Below are 20055 nucleotides of genomic sequence, written 5' to 3' on the forward strand. Positions count from 1 at the left end.
AGATTTATGGTACAAAATCATATCATTTTAAGCTGATTTCATTGGCAACATTATGTGCAGAGTATAATCCGTGTGGGTTACCTCTCAGTCACAGTATTGGCCGCTGTGTGTGCAGGCTGTCTGAACCTAACTTAACTTGTGATACATTGAGGAGTATGGGTATTGTCATGCTCTGTAGAACTCCTCTGCTTTTAAGGTTTGCCTTAGAAAGCTTCATTTGCATCTAATTTCTATAGCAGCTCAGCTGGTAAAGAATCCACTTGCACCTGGGTTTGATTCCTGGGTTGGGAAGATACCCTGCAGAAGAGATAGGCTACTCACTCCAGTATTCCTGGGCTTCCCTGGTGTCTCAGATGGTAAAGAATCTCCCAGCAGTGCAGGAGACCTGGGTTCAGTCCCTGGGTTGGAAAGATCCCCTGGAGAAATGAACAGCTACCAATTCCAGTATTCTGGCCTGGAAAATTTCATGGACTGTATTGTCCATGAGATCACAAAGAGTTGGACGTGACAGAGTGATTTGCACTTTCCATGGCACACCCCTCTATTCATAGTCCTCAGTTGACAGCATTTGATTATGTGTGTGTGTGAAGATAGAAAAAGTAAATATAATCAATGAAAATTATTAATGTAATTATAGAAAATTAGGATAACATAAAAACTCTAGGGACAATAAACCGTAGATTCACCTAGAGTCTAACCACTCAGAGAAGACTTATTGTTATTCTGCTGTTTTGCTTTTCCTTATTTAATGAACAGATGAAGCTAGATAAATAAATGGAAGGTTTTCTTTTACCAATCTTTGGTTAAAATATTTATTGATTCAAGTAATTTGTATTGAGTAGCTACCATGAATTATACATTTTAGTAGATGCTCAGTTCAAATGAAGCTGTATATATGTGCAGTTTTATAACATTTTCTGTTTACCATGATTTCAGAAACAGTTTTCAATTTAAAAAATGTATGCACATATTGTTTTCAAGTTTGCATCATTTATGTATGAATATATCATACTTTTAGCAAATATTACTTTTGTATCATTTATTTTTAATGTAGTTTGTTTTATATATAATATATATACACATTCATATATATGTTATATATATATACACCCATTTATTTATATATACACATATACCCATTCATATATATATCTATATATACGTGCATACCTATATATATATATATATATATATATATATATATAAATATACATGCATTCATGTCATCCCTGGTTTGCGACGATCCCTTGGAGGAGGGCATGGCAATGGCAACCCACTTCAGTATTCCTGCCTGGAGAATCCCCATGGTTGGAGGAGCCTGGCAAGCTGCATTCCATAAAGTCACAGAGTTGGACATGACTTAGCACACATATTAACTTATATAATAAAACAATGAACAAAATATGCATATATAATAGGCTATTATTTATTGTGGTTTTGTTGGTCAGAAGTACATCCCTCCTGGTGGATCTGACCAGACTGGTCATTTTCAATAGAACATCGGGAGCTTGAGTTCTCTCAGTGGGTTTACTCAAAGCATCCAAGATTGATTTAAAACCAAAATAATTGGGAACCATTCAGACTCAATGTAATGGCATTAAGAATGGTCTTCAGATCCAAAGGCTTTCAAAGACCCAAGTCTGGACATTAGAACATGAAGATAATAAGGTTGGGGTTAAAATAAAGAGGATCTTACTGAAGATTCCGTTCACACACATAGTGCCCGTTCCTATCTCTGCACTGATCAGAATATTGGATCAAGCATGTATATATTCATCAAGGAAAAAGCCACCCATATGCCAGAGTTCTCCTTTCTCCCTATGAAAGCTGAACAAAATCCAACTGGGCTGTTTTTCATGTCTATCTTGATGAATGTCCAGCTGATTAGAGTTAATCTAAGGTTGTGGTGATTAATTATAGCATTAACAATTCAACAGGGGCTCCTGGATATATGACTTAAATAAAAGAGTTAATTTTTTAGTGGAGTTCCATGGCTGAGGAAAGTAAATACAAGACAAATCAGCCCTCAAATGCCTACTGGCACTTACTACTAATTTTCCTACTTGGATGCAGAATCTTTTGATTGACATTACAGGGAATTCAATCACAAAATAGCTGTCAGCTGTTTTATGTTCCTGTTCATTCGTGTAACCACTTCCCTTTGGCATTTATAGCAAATAGATTTCCTGAGCATTCAGATCCTTATGATCACTGAGAAGATAGCAGTTGGATTTTAGTAATCGGTGGTTAACAAAACTATTACAAACCATTTAAGATATACTTTGCTTATTTTTATGTGCTACAATTTTCTATTTCCTTCTGTACTTTCATTTAAAAGAGGTTGAAGGGAAAGCTAATGGCAGATTTCTGATAGTTTACCTCTATTGACATTACAAATCCTGCTGTCTGACAGTAATCCTCCTTAGCATGAATGATTCAGGGAATTGCTTGGGACTATAATAAATCGCAGAAAGCATTTAAACTATAACACTAGCATAAAAACCTTTGTTTTTTCTCAATGAGTAAGGACATTTTAAAAGATGAAAATTAATGTGCTGAAGTCTGAGGCAAAGCATAAGGGGTAAAGATAGCCCATAACATTTTGAGAAAGGACAAGGTCAGCCATATGAATTAACAAGGTAGAGATTTATGATGAAGCATTAAACTTGGCAGGCAAATACTACCTGGAATCTATGATGGTCAAAGGTAGCACTATCAGGACTGATTCAAGACTGAAGGTCTTAGTAACTGAATTATTGAATCTAAATCAATTCTGAAAATTCCAGCACGTTACTGTGAAATTACTTTTCTAAAGTTATTGGAGGCAAGTTTCTCTCTGTTAAAATTTAAGCATCGCTTTCAGAAAAAAGAAAATGAAAACTATTTCCTAAGTTTAATCCCTTACATAAGAAACATCCAGAAATCATAATTCTAGGTGGTTAAGGGCCATGGAAAAACAAGTAATTTATATTATAATATTACAAAATATTTCAGAGTAGAAAAACACTAATAAACTGTACTCAATATTATTCAGCTGAAAATATTTGTGAGTTAGCCAACAATAAAATTATTAAAATGGAATGAAGAGTGGAATATTCAGTATTCAAGTAAAAAGCTAGTAGGAAAATAAAATGATTCATAAATGTGTTTCAAGTGTGAAGATGCAGAAAGTGAGCATCACGTTCAACAGTACCAGCACCCAACATATGTAATGGAACACAGGGCAAGAGAGTCATATTAAGTTCCTCGGAGCAGCAAAATGCCACTGCCACTATAATTTTACTTAAGAGTGTGTGTGTGTGTGTGTGTGTGTGTGTGTGTGCTCTCAGTCACTCAGTCATGTCTGACTGTTTGGAACTCCAGGGACTGGCCTGCTTGGCTCCTCTGTCCATGGGATTCTCCAGGCAAGAAAACTGGAATGGGTGGCCATGTCCTCCTTCAGGGGATCTTCCCAACCCAGGATTGAACCCAGGTTTCTGGCATCTCCTGCATTGGCAGGCAGATTCTTTACAACTGTGCCACCTGGGAAGCCCTAAATTTGAGACCCTGTGACTAATTTCCAAACTAGGCTTTTTCAATAATCTCACATATTTATTCATGATAGGTAATTTTCAGTGTCAACTTGGTTGGGCTAAGGGATATCTCAATTGCTGGTAAAACATTATTACTGGGTAGGTCTGTGAGGGATGAGGACCCAGAAGAGATGAGGATCTGAATCTGTAGACTTAGTGAAGAAGATCACCCTCCCCTGTGTGGGGGATTATCATCCAGTTCATTGAGAGCCTGAGTACAATAGGTAGAGGAGGAGTGAATCCACTCCCTTTTTGAGCAGGGAGCTCTGTCTTCTTCTGCCCTCAGACACCCAGCTCTCCTGGTTCTCAGGCCTTTGGATTGATTAGGATTTGGACTATTGACTCCACTATTCTCTCTGGTTCTGGTCAGAATTAGAGATTTATTATTAGCCAATCAGGGATTTATCCTAAGAGATTAGCTCACATAGTTATGGAGGATAAATTCATGATCTACTGTCTGTAAAGTGAAAAAACAAATGAAGCCCAGGAAGCTGTTGGTGTGGTTCTAAAGCTTCCCTAGTGGTTCAGACAATGAAGGGTCTGCCTGCAATGCAGACCTGAGTTCAGTCCCTGGGTAGGGAAGATCCCCTGGAGAAGGGAATGGCTACCCACTCCAGTGTTCTTGCCTGGAGAATTCCATGGACAGAGGGGCCTGGCAGGCTTCAGTCCATGGGGTCAAAAGATGCACACTCGTCACTCTATGTGACAATTTCTTCAGCCCCTGTCTTCTCTTTTAACCATAGCCTCATAAATGAAAACAACTCTGTCAATAGCTCTCACCAAAATCTAAACCCAGTTGGTTAGGTGAGTCTGGAATTTGCTGTCATCAGGCAAACATACTGAAATCTTTTACTGGTTTGTAATTACTTTTTATTGACCACAGAGCACTCATGTCTTCAATATTTTTGGCCTCACAGTTGCTTCACTAAAATTTAAAGCTATGTTTCCAGACAATACTACCTCTCTCAGCTCCTGGAAACTGAAGAACAACATTTATCACTTGTCTATCTTATGAATCCTAGAGAAACCACCATTAACCCTGGGATTCTAACTAATCTCCCTCAATAAACCTTCACAGTATTTCTACTGGGAAATTTTTATAGTCATTTTACTGAATTTTGTAAATTATATATTAAAGATATGAACACATTTTTCATCCTTGTAAAAATTTTCAAATTCTGTTGAATTTTTCTGTGCATGGTAATTTTGCTTGTTTTAAAACTACCAGCAGATTCTTTTAAATGTTCTGGTCATAATATCTATTTATATATTTTTTTTCATGAATCTTAAGGCTTAAAAGCTTTCCCAAAGATTAATTTTTTTCTACCTTTGTACTACATGTATACAATGATACTTATCACTATGACTTGTGTGCCTCTTTTTACATTATTTAAAGATTTTCCTACACTAAACAAAGTACTTTAAACACCTTATGCTTAGTAAATTTATTTGATATTGAATTAAACTGACTTGCTATTAAAAGTAACTGGAAATGAAAATGATGTGATTGTTTTTTCACAAATTTCTTATATATTAAAATTGGTTTATGCTGGTACTCTTTCATATATAGGTTAAATATACCACTAAAATGAAATAAAATAGGATATTAAAGATACTTTCCAATTTTTTAAAGCATTAGTAGTAATTATACTTGTGTACAGAATCTGATAATTTCTTACATTTTTTAATAAAAGTTATGAAATTCCCTCCAATAACAAAAACAATGGAATAACTTATTGTTAGAAAATTATATAATTCATAGCAAATTAACAAATTATTAAGGACATTACTTTTAATTATAAGTTTTTACTTATGGATGAATAATTATGAAATATTACCTAAAGCATATATAGTAATACAGTGGAAAAATTCTTCTCTTAGTTAAAAATTATTGCTGCATATTATGAATATAGAACCAAGAAATAGAAAACATCTCCAAAATTCTAATTACCAGTTTAAGAGTGGGCTATATGCTTATATTGGCAAACTTGTCTTATTTTTGTATATTTCTCTTTGTAGCACATCCTTGATTTCCTATATATTCTATTTTCTTTAAATAATATATTTGTGAGCCTTTGTGAAATTGACAGCTCTTATGGGATGAAATAATAACATTTGTAAACTCATGTTATCTAGTTTTATCTGCACTGAAGAGATGTTATCTGACACCCATGTGCAATATTTTTGAATGAGCAAAAAAGAAAGAATAGCATTTTCAATGTGCATACTAAAAAGACTATTTTGAAACTGTTTTTCCATAGGATATAGACATGTCAATAAATTGCAGTATGGCAATCCATATACAAATGAAGCCCTTAACTAGCTCAGCAAATGAAAAAAATGAAATTTAACATTCATTATTTTATTGAATATTTTCAGGAAATCACTTTCTGTGAATTTAGGAATCATCTTGTAAATGATCTACAGAGACAATAATTTTAATAATCTAGAACTCCACACCCCTGAGGTTATTTTTTCCTAGCATTCATCATCTTATTTTATGAATATGTTGTAGGCTTACCCATTAAAAAACTGAAACCTTTCTATATTAAATATCCAACACTGAGTTTTCTAAATACCACCCCATACATTTCCAATCACTTTCTTTAATGTCCTGATTCTATCAGTACCTCAAATTTTCCAGAATATTGAACTGTGTATCCAACCACTTTTCACTGTCTTTCAATCATGTCTTCACTTCTGCCCTCCTTCAGTTGAAATTTCATGATCAATCATGATCAAAACTGGCATTCATTCACCAAACTCTTGCCCCTCAATCATTTAGTTTTAGGGTCTTAAAAAATATAGCCTCCAGTCACTGCAGCTCTCCATTTATGTCTTCACTGCCTGAATGCTACTGAAAGTGTCTGGATGTAACCCTTCTACTATATACTCACAGCACTACTAACTGGTTTCACTTTAAACTCACAATTTGCAAACTACGAGTGGATCTGTTGTTTATTTCTCTTTTCTGTGTACTCTCCCCCTCTCCTGCTAGAATATTATATTCTTTCTCCTATCTCTTTAAACCCCCAACATTCACTGCGTTCTCCTCTTTCTCAGACGATGACCTTATTTTCTATTCTACCAGTAAAGAAAATATAATCAGAAGGGAACATAGGTTTCCACTACTACATCTTCTTCTATGCCTTCCTGCTATCTTCTCTTTCACTACTATGAAATAAATATTCAGTGCCTTTGGCTAGAGACAACCCCTAATCTTATTCAGTAGAGTCTATGTGTCTGAACCACTCAAGAATATCACTATAGCAATTCTCCTCTGTCTCTTTCATGTGTCACTGATTTTTCCTTCTCCAATAAAATATTCCACAAAATATATAATTCTATCCCATTAAAAAAGAAAATCTAACTTGAAAAACTCCTCAAAAAGTTATACGTGTTACCAGTGCAAAATCTCTCCTCTTACTCTCTTTTACACTCATTTTAAAATTAATTTTTATTGGACTATCTCTGCCCTAAATATGGTGTTAGTTTCTACTGTACAGTAAAGTGAGTCAGCTATATATATACACGCATCCCCTATTTTTGGGATTTCCTTTCTATGAAAGTCACCATAGAACACCAGCTTCTCATTAGTTGTCTATTTTATATATTGTATCAATAGTGTATATACATAGGCTTTTGCATTTACTGTTCTACTTAAAGTACTCATGTCAATTTACCAATGACTTCAAATTGCAAAATCCTATGACTTTGTCTTAACTCTCATATGATTTGACATATAAATAGAATTTGTTGCTGCTGCTGCTGCTAAGTCGCTTCAGTCGTGTCCGACTCTGTGCAACCCCACAGACGGCAACTCACCAGGCTCCCCTGTCCCTGGGATTCTCCAGGCAAGAACACTGGAGTGGGTTGCCATTTCCTTCTCCAATGCATGAAAGTGAAAAGTGAGAGTGAAGTCACTCAGTCATGTCCGACTCTTAGCGACCCCATGGACTGCAGGCTACCAGGCTCCTCCGTCCATGGGATCTTCCAGGCAAGAGTACTGAAATGGGCTATCCATTCTTTTCTCCCTTGACCTTAATGCTAGATCCGTGTTCTATGTCAAAATTTTGTTCAATTTTCAGCTTTCTGGTTTCTTATGTCTCTCTTAATTTGGAATGATGGAAATATCCCAGAACTCAATCCTTTGAACTGTTCCATGGCAAGAATATTGGAGTGGGTAGCCATTCCCTTCTCCAGGGGATCTTCCCTACCCAGGGATCAAACCTAGGTCTCCTGCATTTCAAGCAGCTGTTTTGTTTTTTTTTGTTTGTTTTTTTTTTTTTTTTTTACATATAAGCACAAGGGAAACCCACATATTTAATATAAACATAAACTTAACTAGTTAAAAATTAAACACCAGATATTTTCCTCCAAACCTGCTTATCTCACATGCTACATCATTATGATATAAAGTAACATAATTTTATCAGTTGTTAGTGCTGAAGCTCTAGAGTCAACCTTGAAATCTCCTTTCTAACATGTTCCATTTGATCTCTCAGTGAATCTTATTTTTCCTACCTAAAAATTATATCTAGAATGTGGCAGACTACTACTAAGTTGAACCAAGTCATCACCAATGGTTGATGGTTTGATTGCCATAGATTATTTTCTGGATCTACCTGGTAGGAAATGGCAAGCCACTCCAGTATTCTTGCCTGGGAAATGCCATGGACAGAGGAGCCTAGTGGGCTATAGTCCATGGCGTCACAAAATAGTTGGACCTCACTTAGCAACTAAACAAAAACACCTGCTTCTATTTTTACTTCTCTATTAAGTTAGACTTTAAAATGCTACCAGAGAGATATGATACCTTTTAATCACTTAAATGTATTGATTAAAGAAAATATCAATTATATAATTCACAGTCCAATTAGGAGACAGAAACCACACAGTAATTTAAAGAGAACAATTTAATACAAAGGATATTTATGTCTGAAAGAGTAATAAAGATATAAAAAGCAGCCACTATTCCTAGGTCTGAGATAAATCACCAAGTGGAGATTGACACCACTGATTTCCATCCAGACATCGTTGGACAGGACATGGCTATGGCTCACTGGATAGTAGAGAGTTGCTGCAATTGAAATGTAGATGAAGGAAGGATGAAATGCCAGTATAAACTGAAATACCTCAAAATTTCCCTCAAAGATAGGGAATAAATGTCCAGATCTCTGTTACAATATTTACTCTGTCATAAAGACCAGCTAGTGTTGAAGCAACTGCTTAGCACTCTTTGATAATGTCTATTTGAGGTTCTTTGTTTAATTCTATTAATTGAATTGACCATTAATTTTAGTAAATTATTTTATAATTAACTCCTTTGATTAAATATATAATTATCAGTGTATTGTTTTGAGGACTTTGTCTAACCCCCGCCCGACTTTGTGATGATGTGTGTATTTCTGGGGAAAAAAAAATCAGCAAGCAAATGATGTAACTGGTAAAAGTCTAAGCAGAAGAATCAAGTAGTAAATTGATACAAGTAAATATATATGTATGATTACATGGAATATACATATATATATATGCATTGCATATATATTGTAAATATGTGTGTATAGAAATATGTTTATATAGAAGTCTTTTAGAATGACACTTTAAAAATGGAATTTAAAAAACTAGTAATATATAATCAAAATAACAATTTAGCAAATATTTGCATGTTTACTTTTACAGTCAGTTCTTACTAAGAAAAATACTATGTAAAATGCATAATATAAATGAGGAAAAAGTACACAGAAAAAAGAACCTGTGTAGTAATAGATTCAGAGTAGTATGACTATGTGATTCATTTTGTTTATATGGTTAGAAAATGAAAGTGTTTCTTGTAAAGCTATTTACAAAATAACCATTTATAATAAAGTATGCAATTTTAAGTGCCAAATCCATTTTGTTAACTATGAATCTATGCATTTATGAATACAGATATTACTGAATTTATTAATCATGAAAGCAAACCCTCCCAAGATAAATTTATATATTTTCATGGTGATTGTCAGCATGATGCTAATCCTTGAAACAAAAAGAAATCAGAAAAATATACACATATATCTAATATACCTTTATTTATATTGTGTATGAAAGTGAAAGCGAAAGTGAAGTCGCTTAGTCATGTCCGACTCTTTGCGACCCCATGGACTATGGCCTACCAGTTTCCTCCACCCATAGAATTTTCCAGGCAAGAGTACTGGAGTGGGTTGCCATTTCCTTCTCCAGACGATCTTCCCAACCCAGGGACTGAAGCCGGGTATCCTGTTTTGTAGGCAGATGCTTTACCGTCTGAGGGATTTATAATTTAGATAAAAGCTTTGTCAAGTAATATGTCAAGGCATATTTATATAATGTAGATTTTACAGATAATACAATCTTAGACTAAGATATATAAAATTTTTAGTGTTGTTATTAGTCTATTGTAAGCAAAAGTCTAAAATCTAGTTCAAAAACAGTCATATTTAAATAATATTATTAAATTTGATGAATATATGTATCAAAAATAATTACTACTACAAAATATGAGCTAAAATACATTTTAAAATGGAATTCTAAAAATATAGAGACAAAAGATATATTCTAAAGGCTAACATATTATGCATTTTATCAACCTCCTCCAAAATTCATGCTAAACAATTGCATTTTCCTCCAGCTTTGCTTGTAATTTTTTACAGTTGCTCCAAATCCTCACTCATTTTTACCCCGATAGACAAAGATTATTCAATGTTACCTTTCAAAGAAGCAATGAAAGTGTCAGCAAATCCCAAATCCTCAGTTTTCTGGCTCTTTTTAAGGGAAATCCCTTCATATTTCTTAGAATCATTTTTTTCACCTCATGAATAGAGTATAGATAATGATATATCATTTGTAGAACTTTGCATCAGTAATGTATATGCAAGATACGTTGCATGGCAAGCACTCAGTTGTTCCTATTGTTAATTTTAATGTTACTTTTTGTATGTTACACTTAAATACACACACACATATAATTTTACTTCATAGATCAAATGTAACAGTTTGCAATTATTTTGTTTTTACATTTTTTTAGTATAGTTGATTTACAATGTTGTGTTAGTTTCAAGTTTATAAAAAGTGAATCAATTATACATATGCGTATATATATATGCAGTTGGAATTCTTGTTCAGAATTTTGAACTAGTGAAATGTACTCTTGTTAGAGGTTATCTTATAAAACAAAATGAAAAAGAATTGAATCATGATACTAAATAAATTTTCCAGTGGTTCATCAATCAAGGTGCTTTTTAAAAACAAGCACTAAACTATATCTTGGCTAGTGGCTGTGTGGAGATAGAATACTGTGAGTTCTACTTTGGAGATTAATCACTACCCTAAAAAATATAAGTGTACATTTGAGATTTGTGGCAATGTTTTTGTTAAATAAAATTTGTTTATATCAATATGATGATAGCATTAGCAGATAAAATAATAAAGCTTAGACATTCCATACTTTTATCTCCTCATAACACACAAAGCAAAACATACATACAATAAATTTCTGATAGTTACAGAATGGCTAAGTACCAGTTCAGTGCAGTTCAGTCACTCAGTCGTGTCCAGCTCTTTGTGACCCCAAGGACTGCAGCATGCCAGGCCTCCCTGTCCATCACCAACTCCCAGAGTTTACTCAAACTCATGTCCATTGAATCAGTGATGCCATCCAATCATCTCATCCTCTGTTATCCCCTTCTCCTCCAGCCTTCACTCTTTCCCAGCATCAGGGTCTTTTCAAATGAGTCAGTTCTTCACATCAAGTGGCCAAAGTATTAGAGTTTCAGCTTCAGCATCAGTCCTTCCAATGAATATTCATGACTGATTTCCTTTAAGATGGACTGGTTGGATCTCCTTGCAGTCCAAGGGACTCTCAAGAGTCTTCTCCAACACCACAGTTCAAAAGCATCAATTCTTTGACGCTCAGCTTTCTTTATAGTCCAACTCTCACATCCATACATGAGTACTGGAAAAACCATAGTTTTGATTAGATGGACCTTTGTTGGCAAAGTAATGTCTCTGCTTTTTCTATTCTAAATTTTTCAGTTAGAATGTACTTTTCATGCAACTCAGTGTACAATGAAAACTAACATGCATATTTTACAGATGAAGGTATTAAGTCAAAGATCAGATCAGATCAGATCAGTCGCTCAGTCGTGTCCGACTTTTTGCGACCCCATGAATCACAGCACACCAGGCCTCCCTGTCCATCACCAACTCCCGGAGTTCACTGAGACTCATGTCCATCGAGTCAGTGATGCCATCCAGCCATCGCATCCTCTGTCGTCCCCTTCTCCTCCTGCCCCCAATCCCTCCCAGCATCAGAGTCTTTTCCAATGAGTCAACTCTTCGCATGAGGTGGCCAAAGTACTGGAGTTTCAGCTTTAGCATCCTTCCTTCCAAAGAAATCCCAGGGCTGATTTCCTTTAGAATGGACTGGTTGGATCTCCCTTGCAGTCCAAGGGATTCTCAAGAGTCCTCTCCAAAAGTGAAAGCCAAAGTTCACACAGATAGGACATGATCAAACGAGAGGCTACTCAACCATTCACATCTTGCCTCTCAAGAAAAATGCTAGCTCTCCCAAGGGTCATATAGTAGTTCTCTTTCTCTCCCTTCTTTCTCTTTTTATAAATTTTTATATTAATCCCTCAGGCTTTCAATTAAAGTAATGCCTACTTGGTTGGCATTCAAATATTCTTATTCATTTCAGTTTTATCTGGGAAAAGTCAGATAGGACTATCAAATTAAGTAGTATCATTAATGAATCTATTTGAAAAGCAATTCAATGACCCTGTTTTTTATGTAGTAACTATTCATGGCAATGTCCTTCATTCTCTAAATGTTGTAACTGGGGACAAAACCCAATAAACGGGAAAACAGAATGAGGCTCTTACGGCAAACACTCCAGTACAACTTTATAATGAAGTTTGAGCCAATCATTTAGACTTGCTTTGTTTCTGTTTCCCCAACTACTACACACAGAAGCCCTTTTTAATTCATATATGTTCCACATACATATTAGGTATAATCTGGATTATGTATTATGTGTTCTACCATATTTAAATTGGAGGTAACTTACGGTTAAGTATAGAGTGTGGTTTTAGTGTTGTAAGCTTTGTATATAAAACATCTTGCCATAATATCATGTTTGCTGCAAGTATGCTCATTGAAAGTCAGACATCCACTTAAATATAAATTATCTATTCATTTGCTTCAGAAAACTTCACATAGACTACAGTTTTGCTATTCAATATTTCTTTTTTGATGGTAATAAGCGATAATAATAAGCTTAAGTAGGAAAACAAGTATTAGGCAGGAATCACAGCCCTAGAGAAAATGATGGAGCGTTTCTGTGCACCAGTGATAAAAATCTGTTCTGTAGGGATGCTCATTTGACAAGTTGCAGAAGAAATTATTGCTTCAATATTTATATCTCTATTTCTCTGTGTCTAATTTAATGACTCATTTAACATGCTTGTAATTCCTGAGATAATATTAGAAATCTGTTGCATAATTATGCCTCAGTTCTTACATGGTATTTAAATTCCAGGCCATTATATATTATTGATCTACTAAGATTATAATTTGAAACTTAACTCCTTACTGTCTGAAATTAACTAATGCTGAAAGTATGTTTGTCCTCATAATAAATTATCTTTTCATTTGATCAAAGTATAAAATTGTTAGTAAAGAAGCTTTATGTTATAGAAGCAAGATGGTAATAAAATGCCAATAAATTTTAGAAACACAATTATCTCTGAAAGCAAGATCTTGTCTGGTGTTAAGTTGCTTCAGTCATGTCTGACTTTTTGTGACTTCATGGCCTATAGCCCGCCAGGCTTCCCTGTCCTTGGGATATTACAGGCAAGAATACAGGAGTGGGTTGTCATTTTCTCCTCCAGGAGACCTTCCAGACCCAAGATTCGGACAAGCTTCTTTTAGGTCTCCTACACTGGCAAGCTGGTTCTTTAACACTAGCGCCATCTGGGAAGCCTCTAAGTTCTTGTCTAGGGCACATCTTATTAGATTGCTACATTTCAGAAGCTTCTGCAGCTGCATGCATCTTTGTTGATATAAGGTACCTAAAATAGCATTACCTCCATGACCCAGAAAGTCAGTTAAAAGGCAGCCTTGGTTGTAATGATATCATCCACATTTCATGTCTGCACCTTGGAAGTAAAGAGGAAATAAAAGCTTCCCCAATAACCCTAAATACTAGGTTTAACAGCAGTGTTATACATCAGAGAAAGAATACAACAATACAGTTTTGCCTTATCTCCTGTCATTCAATATTTCTACAGATTACTTTTTAAAATTCTAAATATGTTACTTACAAAATACTTTTAAAATGTGTTGTTTTGCTCAAAATTTATGTTCAGAGCCTTTTTCAGAGGATCAGCTTCACAGATTCCTCCATGTGCTCCCATAGAGGTTTAAAAATGCCTGCTTCAGAAGAACTACTTAACATGGTCCTCCAGTAGTATTTAACATAAATGAGCTTACCTAAATCTACTTTGAACTTTTGAGGTAAGCCTACTTGCATATAGGTGAATATATTTCTGTTTCATCAGAAAATTTTTAAAAAGTCTGAATTAATTAAGCTAGTGTGATGAATGGCAAGGTATTATAGTACAGAAAGTCACAAAGCAGGCCCTAATTCCTTCAGAAGACAAAAGGGAAGAGATTGGCCAAGGTATATATTAATAGTTCCATAAAACAAAGTCTGAAATGTTTTGTTTTTCTCTGGGTTAGGTTTTATGCTTTATTGGAGCTCAAATTTCCTTGTGTATCATTTATATTTTAAATTAGGTTATTTAATTTAGAAAAATATATTCTGGGTTTGGAGATGCGATACATAGTACCATCAGATCTTTTCCTTCTCAAATTACTGTATTTGATCTTCTCTCCTTTGTTCTTTGTCTGCCTGCCTTCCTCTCTTCTGTCCTTTCTCTCTCTCTCTCCTTTTTTGACATGCTGTTTTTTCCTTGTGAAATACAGATATTTATTTTCTTCATTCCCACTGACATAGATTTCATGGTCATTTATAAAGAGAAATTTCCTGCAACTTTTTAATGAGGTTAGTGCAGATCTTAATAGCTGTTTAAAATTCAGTGTTCTGTTGCAGGAAGGGGGACCCCTTCCAGAGCCTGAAACTTGGCTCTTGTCTAAGACTCAGAAATGAATTGTCCAACAACACATATGTGCTGACAAAGCAAGAGATTCTATTGGGAAAGGGCACCCAGGTGGAGAGGAGTAGGGTAAGGGAACCCAGGAGAACAGCTCTGTCAACATGGCTTGCAGTCTTGGGTTCTATGGTGATGGGATTAGTTTCCAGGTTGTCTTTCACCAATCAGTCTAACTCAGAGTCCTTCCTGGTGGTGCACGCCTTGTTCAGCCAAGATGGAAGCCAGAGAGAAGGATTCTGGGAGGTGGCCGGACATGTGGTGTCTCCTTTTGACCTTTCCCACTCTTCCCATTGGTGGAGGCTTATTAGGTCCATGTTTCTTACCAGGAACTTCTGTTGTAAAGCAACTCGTGCAAATGGTTACTATGGTGCCTGGCCAGGGTGGGCGGTTTCAGTCAGTGTGCTTCCCCTAACAACTCCATCCTAATTTTTTTTTTTTTTTTTTGTAACTGAGTATGGGCAATGAGATGCTTTATCTAATTATAAATTAATAATAGATTTTCCACGACTGAGTCACATTTCAGAGGACTCAGTTGTAGTAAGCCTATTATTATTTTATAGTTACTAAGTGGTGTGTATTGCTTTTGTTATTTGGCTGTCTTTTACTGTATCTAATAAGATGATTATACTACCACTTAAAACATGTTTTAATGGCTACATAGAAATTTCAGAAACTAAAGCAATGATATCCATTATTCTACCAAAAGATAGAATTATTTATGACTTACCAAGCTTATTTCTCTATTCCATGCTTTCAATGAGCTCAAAGGATGGAAACAATGTAGATATATGCTGTCAGATATCAAAGATGTCTTGACAATAAATTTGATCATCAAAAATTTTCAAATTAAAATAAAAGATGCAAGAAGGAGGCACTTATACTTTATCAATTTAAGTTTGGGTAGAGCAATGAGTTTCTTTTTTTAAATTCTCACTTCTTAGTTCTTTTCAACTATTTAAATAAGGATGTTATTTTTGTAATTCAAAAAAAGATTAAACACTATGTGTTGGTCAAAATTAAAATATATATGGTGTTAAAACTAGTTTAAATATATTTATTTGCCACATGCATCTATTACACACAGTATTCTATGTAGAGTCAACAGGTCTAGTTGCAGTTCCTTACTCAATCTACTTAATATAACTAGTACAGAATAAAACATTTAATGTACTCTTTTATTTATTTATTTATTTTTCCTGGTTGCCTAGAATTGTTAAAAATGAAAGTTCTGGGGTTTTCATGGCCCATATAATGTAGAATTGGCACTTAATATTTTCTGATTTCTTCTTGATTGAACATAAAACTTAACTATGACTACACTTTATATGTTAACAGTGAAAGATCAATAATTCAGTTTCTGCCTTTTTTAATAGTAGATGACATACATTTAAGCTCTTGACTTGTCCCAAACTGAAACTGCAGAAAGGACATCTGTAACCCACAGCATCCAATGATACAATTGAGGAGTTGTTCTAAGTTTTTATAAAAAAAAAAAAAAAGTTGCAAGTTGTATTATAGGTTAAAATTAAAACAATATCAAATTACAGTTTTTCTCATCTTATTTTATACACCTTATTTTGTTTAAAAAAGAAGGCTAAAGAAAGAAAAAGTGTATAGAGAAAAGGCTGCAGGAGATAAAATACTTGTGTGGACCTGGATCATCAGTTTTGCTACCTGGTTGGTCACAGGTAGCGCCATGTTTAGGAAGGCCCTGCTGTTGGTTTAATGCTTTGTTATTGCCATTTTGAAATCCTTAATATTTGGACAAAATATTTTCATTTTGCACTTTGGCTCACAAATTATGGAGCCAGCCCTGCATTTAGGTTCAAAGTTTCATTTTCTATCAATGGGAGGTCCTTGGAAATAGGGGTGGGGCCCCTTATAAATGGTCTGTGATACCTCTGAGTCTAATACATACAAATTTTTCTTGGATTAATGGGTTGGAAGTGGGCTGAACATATTAGTGTTCTCTCATGATATTAAGAAAGATAACTCATTGAGATAACATGGGCTGTATGCAGAGAGGAATAGAGAATTACATTGTGTCAAAATTTATTTTTAATAATTGATTCACCTGAAGATCCCTCATCTAAATTCTCTGTTAGGAATCAGGTCTGCCTGAAAGTTAAAAAAAAAAAAGAAAGTTTGCATTACAAATTCATTAAGGAGCGATTTGGATATCAAACAATGACTAGTAGAAATTATGTGTCTATAATTCATACACCTGGATAATGCATTATTTTGCTGCTTAGTCATCTAAGTGTGATTAAAACAGGGACAGCTATGTGTAGTAACCAAATGTATTCATCATTTGAATACATCTATAGTTTTAAGAAGGGTGCAAGGTAATTTCCCTTGATTGCAAATTGATTTGTTTAGTGAAAAAAATTATTTGAAGTGTCTTGAGAATCATTTATACTATATCATGGGACCAAAGTTGCTAATTTCACAATTTACATTTATTGTCAATATACTTTTGGAGTACAGCATGTGTATAAAAATGTACAGATCATAAGTAAAATCCTAATGCATTTTCAAAAAATGAAAACATACACAGAAAAAAGAATATTACAACTAACCCAGAAGCCCCCTTTTCCTCCTTCTAATCATTAACCCCCAAGCAGGGGTAACCTCTATCCTGACTTCTAACAGTATAGATCTATTTGCTAGAGGTGAAACTTATAATTGAAAGCATATATATACTCTTGTGACTGAATTCCTTTGTTCAGTGTTATGCTCATTCATGTTGTCTTAAGTGGCAATAGTTCATCCCACTTTTATTGTTCAATAATAATCTACTGTGTGAATATACGGGTTCCCTGGTAGCTCAGCTGGTAAAGAATCTGCCTCCAACACAGGAGACCCTGGTTCGATTCCTGGGTTGGAAAGATCTGCTGGACAAGGATAGGATACCCACTCCAGGATTCTTGGGCTTTCCTGAATCTGTTTATCCATAATAATTTAGATAGATAATTTAGTTCTCTCACCTGGGATTAATGTTAATACATTGGTGTATATACATTATGTTCCCATATTAATGAACAAGTAAAATATTACTTGAACAGTACTTTAAATAGAGAAAATTGTCTTCTGGAGAAACATAAAAAGCTTATTTTTCATGTACAGTGGGTTCTTTTCTTGATATTTTCAGGACCAGAATAGCCATAATAACACACCATTTTACCCATTAAAAGAATGTTACTCATATTTCTTCTTAGCACAACATCTAAAATACTTACATTTATAGAGGATTTTAGAACTTTCCAGTCTGATGCGTTTATTAGTATAAGGCTGGACAATATTTATTATTGTTGTATAGTGCTATCTCTCCATGTCTTTGAATACATTGTAAAAGAAAGTTGAAAACAAACATTATTCTGACCTGAAACTTTGTTCCAAGTATTCTAAACGTGAAGCATTTAAGCATAACCTCTTTCATGTATAGATAAAATAACATCCTTAGGGTTTTGACACAGCTCTCTGGGCTTTTACAGTAATTAGTGTTGTATTGACAGTTATTCAGAAAAATCAATACTTCTTTGAGAGCACCCAATTGTGTCCATTATTTAATGCATTTAATAACGCATGAAATGATCTGATATTTAGCCTCAAGTACTTTCTTTTACTAATTCTTTCATAAATAAATAAATGAGCAAACTAGATAAATAGTATAGTGAATAATAATTTCATTCCTCAGATAATCATCATTTTTCAAGCCAATATTTCATATTCTTTTTTTCTTATATCCACCAAAATCTCTTTAGAGATTTAGGAAGAAATAAGTGATGACAGTCTTCCCCCAGAGTACTCTGCTTCCTACTTTAATGCATTTTCTGTTGGGGTTCTCATTGATGGATTAAGTCAATCATTTGTTATTTTAAATTTATTTGAAAAAATAATATCTGAGGTCATGCTTTGTGGAAGTTCTCCTAGAGATACAAAGATTCTCTACAGGATTTATTCATTAATGGAATAATATTTTTGGAAGTTTAAAATTGTATCAGGCAACATTAGTGATGGTTCAAGCATAACGCTAAAGATCTATAAATAATCAGAGTTGTGTTACCAAGATTTAACTATACTTAGTAGTGGAATCTGGTTTAAAGTTTATACTAGGCTGTTTTTCTAGGTCTGGTACTGAGCAGGCTATCAGGAATAGGAATTGTATGTAAAGCACAAGCTGAGAACTTTCAGTTCAGTTCAGTTCAGTCGCTCAGTCATGTCCGACTCTTTGTGACCTCATGAACCGCAGCACGCCGGGCTCCTGTCCTTCATTATCTCCCCGAGTTTGCTCAAACTCATGTCCATCCAATTGGTGATGCCATCCAACCATCTCATCCTCTGTCGTCCCCTTCTCCTCTCACCTTCAATCTTTCCCAGCATCAGGGTCTTTTCCAATGAGTCAGCTCTTCGCATAAGGTGGCCAAAGTATTGGAGCTTCAGCCTCAACATCAGTCCTTCCAATGAATACCCAGGACTGATCTCCTTTAGGATGGACTGGTTGGATCTCCTTGCAGTCCAGGGGACTCTCAAGAGTCTTCTCCAACACCACATTTCAAAAGCATCAATTCTTCAGTGCTCAGCTTTCTTCACAGTCCAACTTTCACATCCATAGATGGCCACTGGAAAAACCATAGTCTCAACTACACAGACCTTTGTTGGCAAAGCAATGTCTCTGCTTTTTAATATGCCATCTAGATTGGTCATAACTTTCCTTCCAAGACTATTCTGAAAAGTATAAGGACAAATTGGAAACTTTGAAGTCATGTCCCCTCATTCAAGCTTCCCATGTTGGTAATCAGAGTGCCCTAGAGGATAGGTTGATTACTATTAATAATACAAGGCCCAGAAGTCAAAGAAAAGCTCAGGATATGGAAGGAGTTGCAGGAACTGTGGATCCAACTGCTTCTCTTTGCCAACAAGCAGCGGTGCAGATACATGACAATGACCTGTAGTAGTGCCTTTGGGTCTGCATTTACCTTCCGTGTAAATCTTTATCTATAACTAATACCTTTAATGACAGACTGGCCATAGCTTACCCTATCCAAGTCTCAGCGTTTGAATCTTCTGGATGAATTCAAAAGGAATATATTTAGTAGATCCTATTTTTCCATCTCTAAAGATTATAGTTTCTGTATTCTGTTCATGTTCATCTTGGAATTGCTTTGCACTTGCATTTATTGTTTTTCAGTTGCTCAGTCGTATCCAGCTCCTTGTGACTCCATGGACTGCAGCACGCCAAACTATCTTGTCCTTCACTATCTCCTGGAGTTTGCTCAAACTCATGTCCA

This window comes from Bubalus bubalis, chromosome 3 (assembly GCF_019923935.1).
Source record: "Bubalus bubalis isolate 160015118507 breed Murrah chromosome 3, NDDB_SH_1, whole genome shotgun sequence".
NCBI classification, from domain to species: Eukaryota; Metazoa; Chordata; class Mammalia; order Artiodactyla; family Bovidae; genus Bubalus; species Bubalus bubalis.